Genomic DNA, 9,713 nt, shown 5'->3' with positions numbered 1-9,713 from the left:
GCTTGTCTTTTGACCTCAGCACCACTTTCCTGCAACTTCCCATCACCGCTGAGCCCCAGGATATGTCTATTCAATTTAGAAACCTTGTGGAGGTAATTGCAATGATTCACTGCACTCTGGGTGAGGACATTTCTCCTCATCTCAGTCCTGCTGAGTTGTCCTTGGATTTTGAGTCTGTGACCGCTGGTTCCACACCTTATGGGAAACATCATTCCAGCCCTTCCGCTGTAAATATTCTGTGACATTGTATTTCTCTAATTCTGAGACAGGAATGTGATCTGTCTCAGTCAAACCACCTCTTATTTCACTCATTTTGAGACAGTCCCAATATGATAATTTGTTGTGGGAGCATCTCTATGGACAGCAGGTGAGTGCAGTTATCCTGTGTTGTTCCACAGCCTGAGAGTTGAGGGGTAGTAACTGTTCCTGACCCAGATGGGGCGAGTCCTGAGGGTCTTGTGCCTTCTACCTGATCACAGCAGTGAGAAAAGAGCCTGCCTGTGTGGTGAGCCTGATCACAGCCGCCTGTATCACCGTCCCCTCTGGCCTGTCCTATCCGGGACCAAAGGGATTGTGGAGAGTAAATGTGGTACTCTGTCGAGTATCACTGTGATCCGTCCCCTCTGGCCTGTCCTATCCGGGACCAAAGGGATTGTGGAGAGTAAATGTGCTACTCTGTCGAGTATCAGTGTGATCCGTCCCCTCTGGCCTGTCCTATCCGGGACCAAAGGGATTGTGGAGAGTAAATGTGCTACTCTGTCGAGTATCAGTGTGATCCGTCCCCTCTGGCCTGCCCTATCCGGAACCAAAGGGATTGTGGAGAGTAAATGTGGTACTCTGTCGAGTATCACTGTGATCCAGGCTCTCTTCCTGCCTCTTATTATTCTTGTCTGTGATTGCAGTGCGACAATCTCTAGCCCAATGTCCCCTCTTTCTACAAACCCCTTTTTTGTCCTTAGCCAAGTGTCCTCTTCATCTGCACCGTCCGCACGATCCTGCCACCCGTTCTGGGTTCTTCGTCGGGACCCGAACTCCATCTCCTCACTACCGGATCTCTGTGCTCACTCTCGCTTTTCCACAGTCCCTTTAAAGAGTCAATTGCGCTCCCTATTCATCAGAATTTATGTCACCCGGGGCCAGGTCTGACACAGCGAATTGAGATTAGTTAACTTAAAGGAGTGGGCAGGCTTGGGTCTGAGACAGTTTTGAAAAGTCTGCACTGCCAGCTGGACACACTGATCTGTCCAGGGGTTTGCCGGCATTGGACTCTTACATATCTTTAAAACGAGCTATAAAGTACGCAAGGGATTCTCCTTTTTTCTGTAGCTACTGGGTAAATTCACCAAAATCTGCATGCAGTCGGGCTGTCATTCAAATGGGTTCCCTTACCTCAGCCACCCACCGTGCCATGGATTGTATTACATCAGCCCCTCTGGTGGCTTCCGGTCACCTTCGGGCATCTGCCTGGGAAAGGGGAACCCACTCCCTGTCCCTGCCCGGGAGTTTCCAGATATATCCCTGAGGAGTGGCACAAGTCCCCAGGCAGGGTCTGGAAAGGGGAACCCACTCCCTGTCCATGTCCGAGAGGGTCCATAGGTTACCCTGAGGACTGGCACAGGTCCCCGGGCAGGGTCTGGAAAGGGGAACCCAATCCCTGTCCACGTCCGAGAGGTTCCATATATAACCCTGAGGAGTGGCACAAGTCCCCGGGCAGGGTCTGGAAAGGGGAACCCGCTCCCTGTCGCTGCCCGAGAGGTTCCATATATAACCCTGAGGAGCGGCACAAGCCCCAGGCAGGGTCTGGAAAGGAGAACCCACTCCCTTTTTCAATGAATTCAGGTAAAGCCCCTGGTCCGGACGGTTATACTGCTGAATTTTTAAAATTCTTTTCTTCTATACTCACTCCTTTGCTTTGTAAAATTTTTAAAGATGCGTTAACTATAGATAAATAACTGCAATCTTTTTATGATGCCTCTATTTCTCCAATTGTTAAAAAAGATAAAGAACCCACTGAATGTGCATCCTATCGGCCAATATCCTTGCTGAATACGGATTCTGAGATTTTTACCAAAATTTTGGCCACTACATGAGAAAATGTATTACCTCAAGTTACCTCTGAAGATCAGACCAGATTTATTAAAACCTGTTATTCATCTTTTAACATTAGAAAATAAATTAATATAATTTATACTTCTTCATCGAAAATACCAGAATGTCATTGCCTGAGATGCTGAAAAAGCGTTTGATAGAGTTGAATAGTTATATTTATGTAATAATCTGCAGAATTTTAATTTTAGCTTGAAGTTTATATCATGGATTAAATTAATGACTTCGGTTCTTACCAATAATCAAAGATCTCCTTTTTTTCAGTTGCCCCGTGGTACGAGGCAAGGCTGCTCTTTAAGTCCTCTATTATTTGACATTGCTGTGGAACCTTTAGCCGTTGCCATTCGTGATTCACCTAATATTTTTGATATTACCCATGGGTAAGGGACTTATAATTTATCATTATATGCTGATGATTTGTTTCTATACATATCTGACCCCGAGAGATCTATTCCTGCTGTTTCATCCTTGCTTGCTCAGTTTAGTAGCTTTTCTGGCTACAAACTGAATTTTAGTAAGAGTGAATTATTTCCATTAAATATGCAAGTTGCAGTTTATAAACACTTACCATTTAAAGTTGTCACAGATCATTTTACTTATTTGGGTATTAAAATTACCAAGAGACATAAGGGTTTATTTAAAGTTAATTTTTTACCTTTAATTGATCAAATCAAGCAACTTGTTACCAGGTGGTCCCCGTTATCTCTGTCATTGGTTGGTCAAATTAATACTATTATTAATAGTATTATTAATACTATTAATAATATTACCCAAATTTTTATATTTAAACCAAGCTTTACTAATTTTTATTTCTAAATCATTTTCTGATATTGATTGCAAAATATCTTCATACATGTGGCAGAATAAAAATCCTAGATTAACTAAGAAATATTTACAGAAGTCTAAGTAGGAAGGTGGTTTGGCTTTGCTAAACCTAAGATTTTACTACTGGGCAGTTAACATCCGATAGTTAATATTTTGGACATGAGAATTGGTGTAATGGGTAAATTTACCCACAATAAATTTGAAGTGTAAATCTGTTCAAGACTTCTCATTGTTTTCTATTTTAAGATCTTTGTCTCCTTTTGCTTTATCTAAACCAAATAAACAAATAACTAATCCTATAGTTAAACATACATTAAGAGCATGGTTTCAATTTCGTAAATTCTTTGGCTTGAATAAGTTTATCTTATCAAGCCCTCTTATATCTAACTTTTTTTCCATCCCTCTTTTATGGACTTTGTGTTATTGTGTTTATGGCCGTTGTGTTATTGAAAACAAAAGGTATAACATGTTTTTGTGATCTATTTTTAGATCAGTTTTCTGTCCTTTGAACAGCTATCCAGCCTAAAACTTTTTTTTTTTAGATACTTGCAAATTAGAAATTTCTTGAATGTTAGTCTTTTCTGAAATTATGTCCAATGGACATTACAGAAAAAATTCAGGCTCTGAATCCTTGCAGAAGGGTTTAGTAGCCATCATTTATAATACAATCATAAAAATACAGCTAGGAGTATCAGAAATAATTAAGAAGGAATGGGTAAAAGAACTTTACTGTCTTATACCCACAGGGCAGTGGGAGAACATTTTACAAATAATCAATTCTTCTTCTATTTGTGCTAAACATGCCTAATACAATTTAAGGTTGTTCATAGGGCTCACATGTCCAAGGATAAACTCGCTCGATTTTATTCTTATGTTAATCCAGCCTGTCACAGATGTCATTCTGAAGTCACTTCATTGACCCACATGTTCTGGTCTTGCCCCTATTTGCAAAATTACTGGAAAGGTATTTCTGGTATTATTTCAACAGTTCTGAATATCAAATTGCAATCCTATGACTGCATTTTTTGGTTTAACAATGGTGGATAATGGTCGTTTATCCCCCCTCAGCCCTGTAGATGATTGCATTTGTTACATTAATGACTAGAAGATCTATCCTATTGAACTGGAAAGAAATTAGTCCTCCAACTATATTTCAGTGGTTTTCTCAAACTATTTCTTGTTCGAGTTTAGAAAAAATTACAAGTGTTGTCTTTGACCCTTCAGTTAAATATGAAGAAACTTGTAGACCGTTTATTCAACATTTCCATAAAAACTAAACTGACTTTTCCTAAACCTTACTTTTATTGTCCTTAATTATTTGGATGGAGGTGCGGAGTTATTGACGCTACTGCGTATAATTGATATAATGCAATGGCCCATGTCGGTTAGGATTTTTTCCATTTTTTTGGGAGGGGAGGGTTTCTTATTTTCTCCATTTTTTTTAACCACTATGAGTTTGGGAGCTTAACATTAATAAGGTATTTATACCTCAACCTATTAATTATGTACTCTCAATCACTTTGTATTCATGTTTCATTTATGTTTGTTTAAAATCGATAAAAAGATTTAGAAAGAAAGGACTACTCTGAGGAAAAGGTGGAATAGGCGCAACGGGCCGAGTGGCCTGGCCTGCTCCTGTTTCCTATTTTCTGAAGTCCGAGTTTACCTTTGCGCCTGGTTCTCCCTGGGCCTTCAGCCTGTCCTTTTGCACAGGGGAGCGCTCACACACCGGAGCTCCATCGGCAGCCGCTGCGGGCCAGCTCCCGTATCCCAGCAGCAGGAGACAGGACCGGGAGGAAACTCCGGACAACAGGCCCCGATCCACGGCGGGGAAAGACCGGGCTCCCCCTGTGTGGCTGAAACATCTCACGGAATCTCCGCCCGAATCGTCACCTCCGCCATCGGAAGGATTCAAAACTCCGGCCGCTGTTGCAGCCTTTACCCGGGGAGCTGCTCCCAATCTCGGGTCTCTGAACGGGTCCACTCGTTCCCGGTTCCAAACTTCGGTCCGCCCACTGACACTCCTCAGCCAATGGAGGCAAGAGTCTCCCAGTGGTGATCTCTGATTGGCTGTGAGTGTATCCCGGGTCGGGCTGCTGCCGGTTGCTGGAGATGTCAGTCACAGTTTGATATCAGAAACAAAACAAGTTCCCAAAGGCTCAAAGATCAAAGTAAAATTAGTAAACCCAGATAAGACATTTTCAAAACAAAAAGTAAAATCCACATTAATATATTGATCTATAAATTGACAAACATCAACCTAAAATGTTTTAACATATTCACAATCCCAAAACAGATGAAATAAATCCTCTGGTTATAAACCACAAAAATAACAGTTAGTTTCGATATCAGAATTAACCCGTCAAATAAACACTATTTGGATAATATCTATGTATAGTTTTAAATAAGCCCCAAATACCCCTCCACCTCAGATTCCCCAAGTGACGATTCCAAAAACTAACAGAGTACATATAAGTCGCCACAAACAACTCCTGCAAACATGCAGAGCAAAGCTACAGAACGGTAACTATATCTGGATCACTGAAAGATCAACCAGAGTGCAGAAGACAACAAACTTCGCCAATGCAAGTAAACAATGAGAACATGAAATAACCGCAGCGGCTGCCGATAGATGTCCGGTGCTCTCAGCTCTCCCTGTTCAATCTGACAGGACAAGAAACAGTGAGGCACAAAGGTTACCGAGTGTTTCAGAAAACAAGAAATCGAGAAGGCGTGGCCATTCGGCCCCTTGCGCTACCACTGTCCTTCAACTCAGAACATGCTTGACTTTTGACCTCAGCACCACTTTCCTGCAACTTTCCATCACCGCTGAGCCCCAGGATATGTCTATTCAATTTCGAAACCTTGTGGAGATAATTGCAATGATTCACTGCACTCTGGGTGAGGACATTTCTCCTAACCTCAGTCCTGCTCAGTTCTCCTCGTATTCTGAGTTTGTGAGTGCTGGTTCCACACCTTCTGGGAAACATCATTCCAGCACATCCACTTTAAATATCTTGTGAGATTATATTTCTCTAATTCTGAGACAGGAATACAATCTGTCTCAGTTAAACCACCTCTTGTTTCACTCATTTTGAGACAGTCCCAGTACGATCATTTGTTGTGGGAGCAACTCTATGGACATCAAGTGAGTGCAGTTATCCTGTGTTGTTCCACAGCCTGATGGTTGAGGGGTAGTAACTGTTCCTGACCCTGGTGGGGCGAGTCCTGAGGCTCTTGTACCTTCTACCTGATTACAGCAGTGAGAAAAGAGCCTGCCTGTATGGTGAGCCTGATCACAGCCGCCTGTATCACCGTCCCCTCTGGCCTGCCCTATCCGGGACCAAAGGGATTGTGGAGAGTAAATGTGGTACTCTGTCGAGTATCACTGTGATCCGTCCCCTCTGGCCTGTCCTATTCGGGACCAAAGGGATTGTGGAGAGTAAATGTGGTACTCTGTCGAGTATCACTGTGATCCGTCCCCTCTGGCCTGCACTATCCGGGACCAAAGGGATTGTGGAGAGTAAATGTGGTACTCTGTCGAGTATCACTGTGATCTGTCCCCTCTGGCCTGCCCTATCCGGGATCGAAGGAATTGTGGATAGTAAATGTGGTACACTGTCGAGTATCACTGTCACCCAGAAACACTTCCTGCCCCTTATTATTCTTGTCTGTGATTCCAGTGCGACAGTCTCAGGCCTAATGTCCCCTCTTTCTACAAACTCCTTTTCTGTCCTTAGCCAAGTGTCCTCTTCATCTGCACCGTCCGCACGATCCTGCCACCCGTTCTGGGTTCTTCGTCGGGACCCGAACTCCATCTCCTCACTACCAGTTCTCTGTGCACACTCTCGCTTTTCCACAGTCCCTTTAAAGAGTCAATTGCGCTCCCTATTCATCAGAATTTATGTCACCCGGGGCCAGGTCTGACACAGCGAATTGAGATTAGTTTACTTAATGGAGTGGGCAGGCTTGGGCCTGAGACAGTTTAGAAAAGTCTGCACTGCCAGCTGGACACACTGATCTGTCCAGGGATTTGCCGGCATTGGACTCTCACGTATCCTTAAAACGAGCTATAAAGTACGCAAGGGATTCTCCTTTTCTCTGCAGTTATGAGATAAATTCTCAAAATCCGCATGCAGTCGGGCTGTCATTCAAATGGGTTCCCTTACCTCAGTGACCCACCGTGCCAGGGCCTGTATTACATCAGCCCCTCTGGTGGCTCCTGGTCACCTTCGGGCATCTGCCTGTGAAAGGGGAACCCACTCCCTGTCTGTGTCCGAGAGGTTCCATATATAACCCTGAGGAGTGGCACAAGTCCCCGGCCAGGGTCTGGAAAGGGGAACCCACTCCCGTTTTCAATGAATTCAGGTAAAGCCCCTGGTCCAGACGGTTATACTGCTGAATATTTTTAAATCCTTTTCTTCTATACTCGCTCCTTGGCTTTGTAAAATTTTTAAAGATGCGTTAACTGTAGGTAAATAACCACAATCTTTTTATGATGCCTCCATTAATCCAATTCTTAAAAAAGATAAAGACCCCACTGAATTTGCATCCTATTGGCCAATATCCTTGCTGAATACGGATTCTAAGATTTTTACCAAAATTTTGGCCACTACATGAGAAAATGTATTACCTCAAATTATCTCTGAAGATCAGACCGGATTTATTAAAATCTGTTATACATCTTTTAACATTAGAAAATAAATTAAAATAATTTATACTTCTTCATCTAAAATACTAGAATGTCATTTCTTTAGGTGCTGAAAAAGCGTTTGATAGATTTGAATGGCTATATTTAGTTAATACATTGCAGAATTTTAATTTCAGCTTGAAATTTATATCATGGATTTAATTAATGTATTATAAACCTTTGGCTTCACTTCTTACCAATAATCAAAGATCTCCTTTTTTTCAGTTGTCCCGTGGTACGAGGCAAGGCTGCCCTTTAAGTGCTCTATTATTTGACATTGCTTTGGAACCTTTAGCCATTGCCATTCGTGAATCACCTAATATTTTTGGTATTACCCGTGGGTAAGGGACTTATAAGATATTATTATATGCTAATCATTTGCTACTATACATGTCTGACCCTGAGAGATCTATTCCTGCTGTTTCATCCTTGCTTGCTCAGTTTAGTAGCTTTTCTGGCTACAAACTGAATTTTAATAAGTGTGAATTATTTCCATTAAATATGCAAGTTCCAATTTATAAACACTTACTGTTTTAAGTTGTCACAGATCATTTTACTTATTTGGGTATTAAAATTACCAAGAAACATAAGGGTTTATTTAAAGTTAATTTTTTACCTTTAATTGAACAAATCAAGCAACTCGTTACCAGGTGGTCCTCATTATCTCCGTCATTGGTTGGTTGAATTAATACTATCAAGATAATAGTATTACCCAAATTTTTATATTTATTCCAAGCATTAACAATTTTTATTCCTAAATATTTTTTTGATATTATTGACTCCAAAATACCCTCGTATGTCTGGCAGAATAAAAATCCTAGTTTAAGTAAAATATATTTACAGAAGCCTAAGAAGGAAGGTGGTTTTGCTTTGCCAAACCTGAGATTTTACTATTGGACAGTTAATATTCAATATTTAATATTTTGGACACGAGAATTGGTCGTAGTACCTTGCCCACAATGGGTAAATTTGGAGTGTAAATCTGTACAAGACTTCTCATTGTTTTCTATTTTAGGATCTTTGCCTCCTTTTGCTTTATCTAAACCAAATAAACAAATAACTAATCCTGTAGTTAAACATACACTAAGAATATGGTTTCAATTTTGTAAATTCTTCAGCTTGAATAAGTTTATCTTATCAACCCCTATTATATCTAACTTTTTGTCCAGCCTTCTTTTATGGACGAAGCCTTTGTGTTTTGGAAAACAAAACGTATAACATGTTTTCGTGATCTATTTTTAGATAACAGTTTTATGTCCTTTGAACAGCTATCCAGCCTAAAACTCATTTTTTTTTTAGATACTTGCAAGTTAGCAATTTCTTGAATGTTAGTCTTTTCTGAAATTATGTCCAATGGACATTACAGAAAAAAATTCTGGCTCTGAATCCTTGTCAGAAGGGTTTAGTAGCTATTATTTATAATATGATCATGAAAATACAGCCAGGAGTATCAGAAACAATTAAGAAGGAATGGGAAAAAGAACTTCATAGTCTTATACCCACAGGGCAGTGGGAGAACATTTTACAATTAATCAATTCTTCTTCTATTTGTGCTAAACATGCCTAATACAATTTAAGGTTGTTCATAGAGCTCACATGTCCAAGGATAAACTCGCTCTATTTTATTCTTATGTTAACCCAACCAGTGACAGATGTCATTCTGAAGTCGCTTTATTAACCCACATGTTCTGGTCTTGCCCCTGCTTGCAAAATTATTGGAAAGATATTTTTGGTATTATTTCAACAGTTCTGAATATCAAATTTGCATTCGTGTTTCATTTATGTTTGTTTAAAATCAATAAAAAGATTTAAAAAGGACTATTCTGAGGAAAGGATGGAATAGGCGCAACGGACCGAATGGCCAGACATGCTCCTGTTCGTTATTTTCTGAAGCACGAGTTTACCTTTGCGCCTTGTTCTCCCTTGGTTTTCAGCCGTTCGGATTGCACAGGGGAGCGGTGAGAGCTCCGGAGATCCACCGGCAGCCGCTGCGGGGCAGCTCCCGTCTGGGAGACAACTCCAGACAACAGGCCCCGATCCTCGGCGGGGAAAGGCCGGGCGCCTCCGTGTAGCTGAAACATCTCACGGAATC

This window comes from Hypanus sabinus, assembly GCF_030144855.1.
Source record: "Hypanus sabinus isolate sHypSab1 chromosome X2 unlocalized genomic scaffold, sHypSab1.hap1 SUPER_X2_unloc_7, whole genome shotgun sequence".
In the NCBI taxonomy this organism is placed as follows: Eukaryota; Metazoa; Chordata; class Chondrichthyes; order Myliobatiformes; family Dasyatidae; genus Hypanus; species Hypanus sabinus.
Note: the sequence above shows the minus strand (reverse complement) of the source record.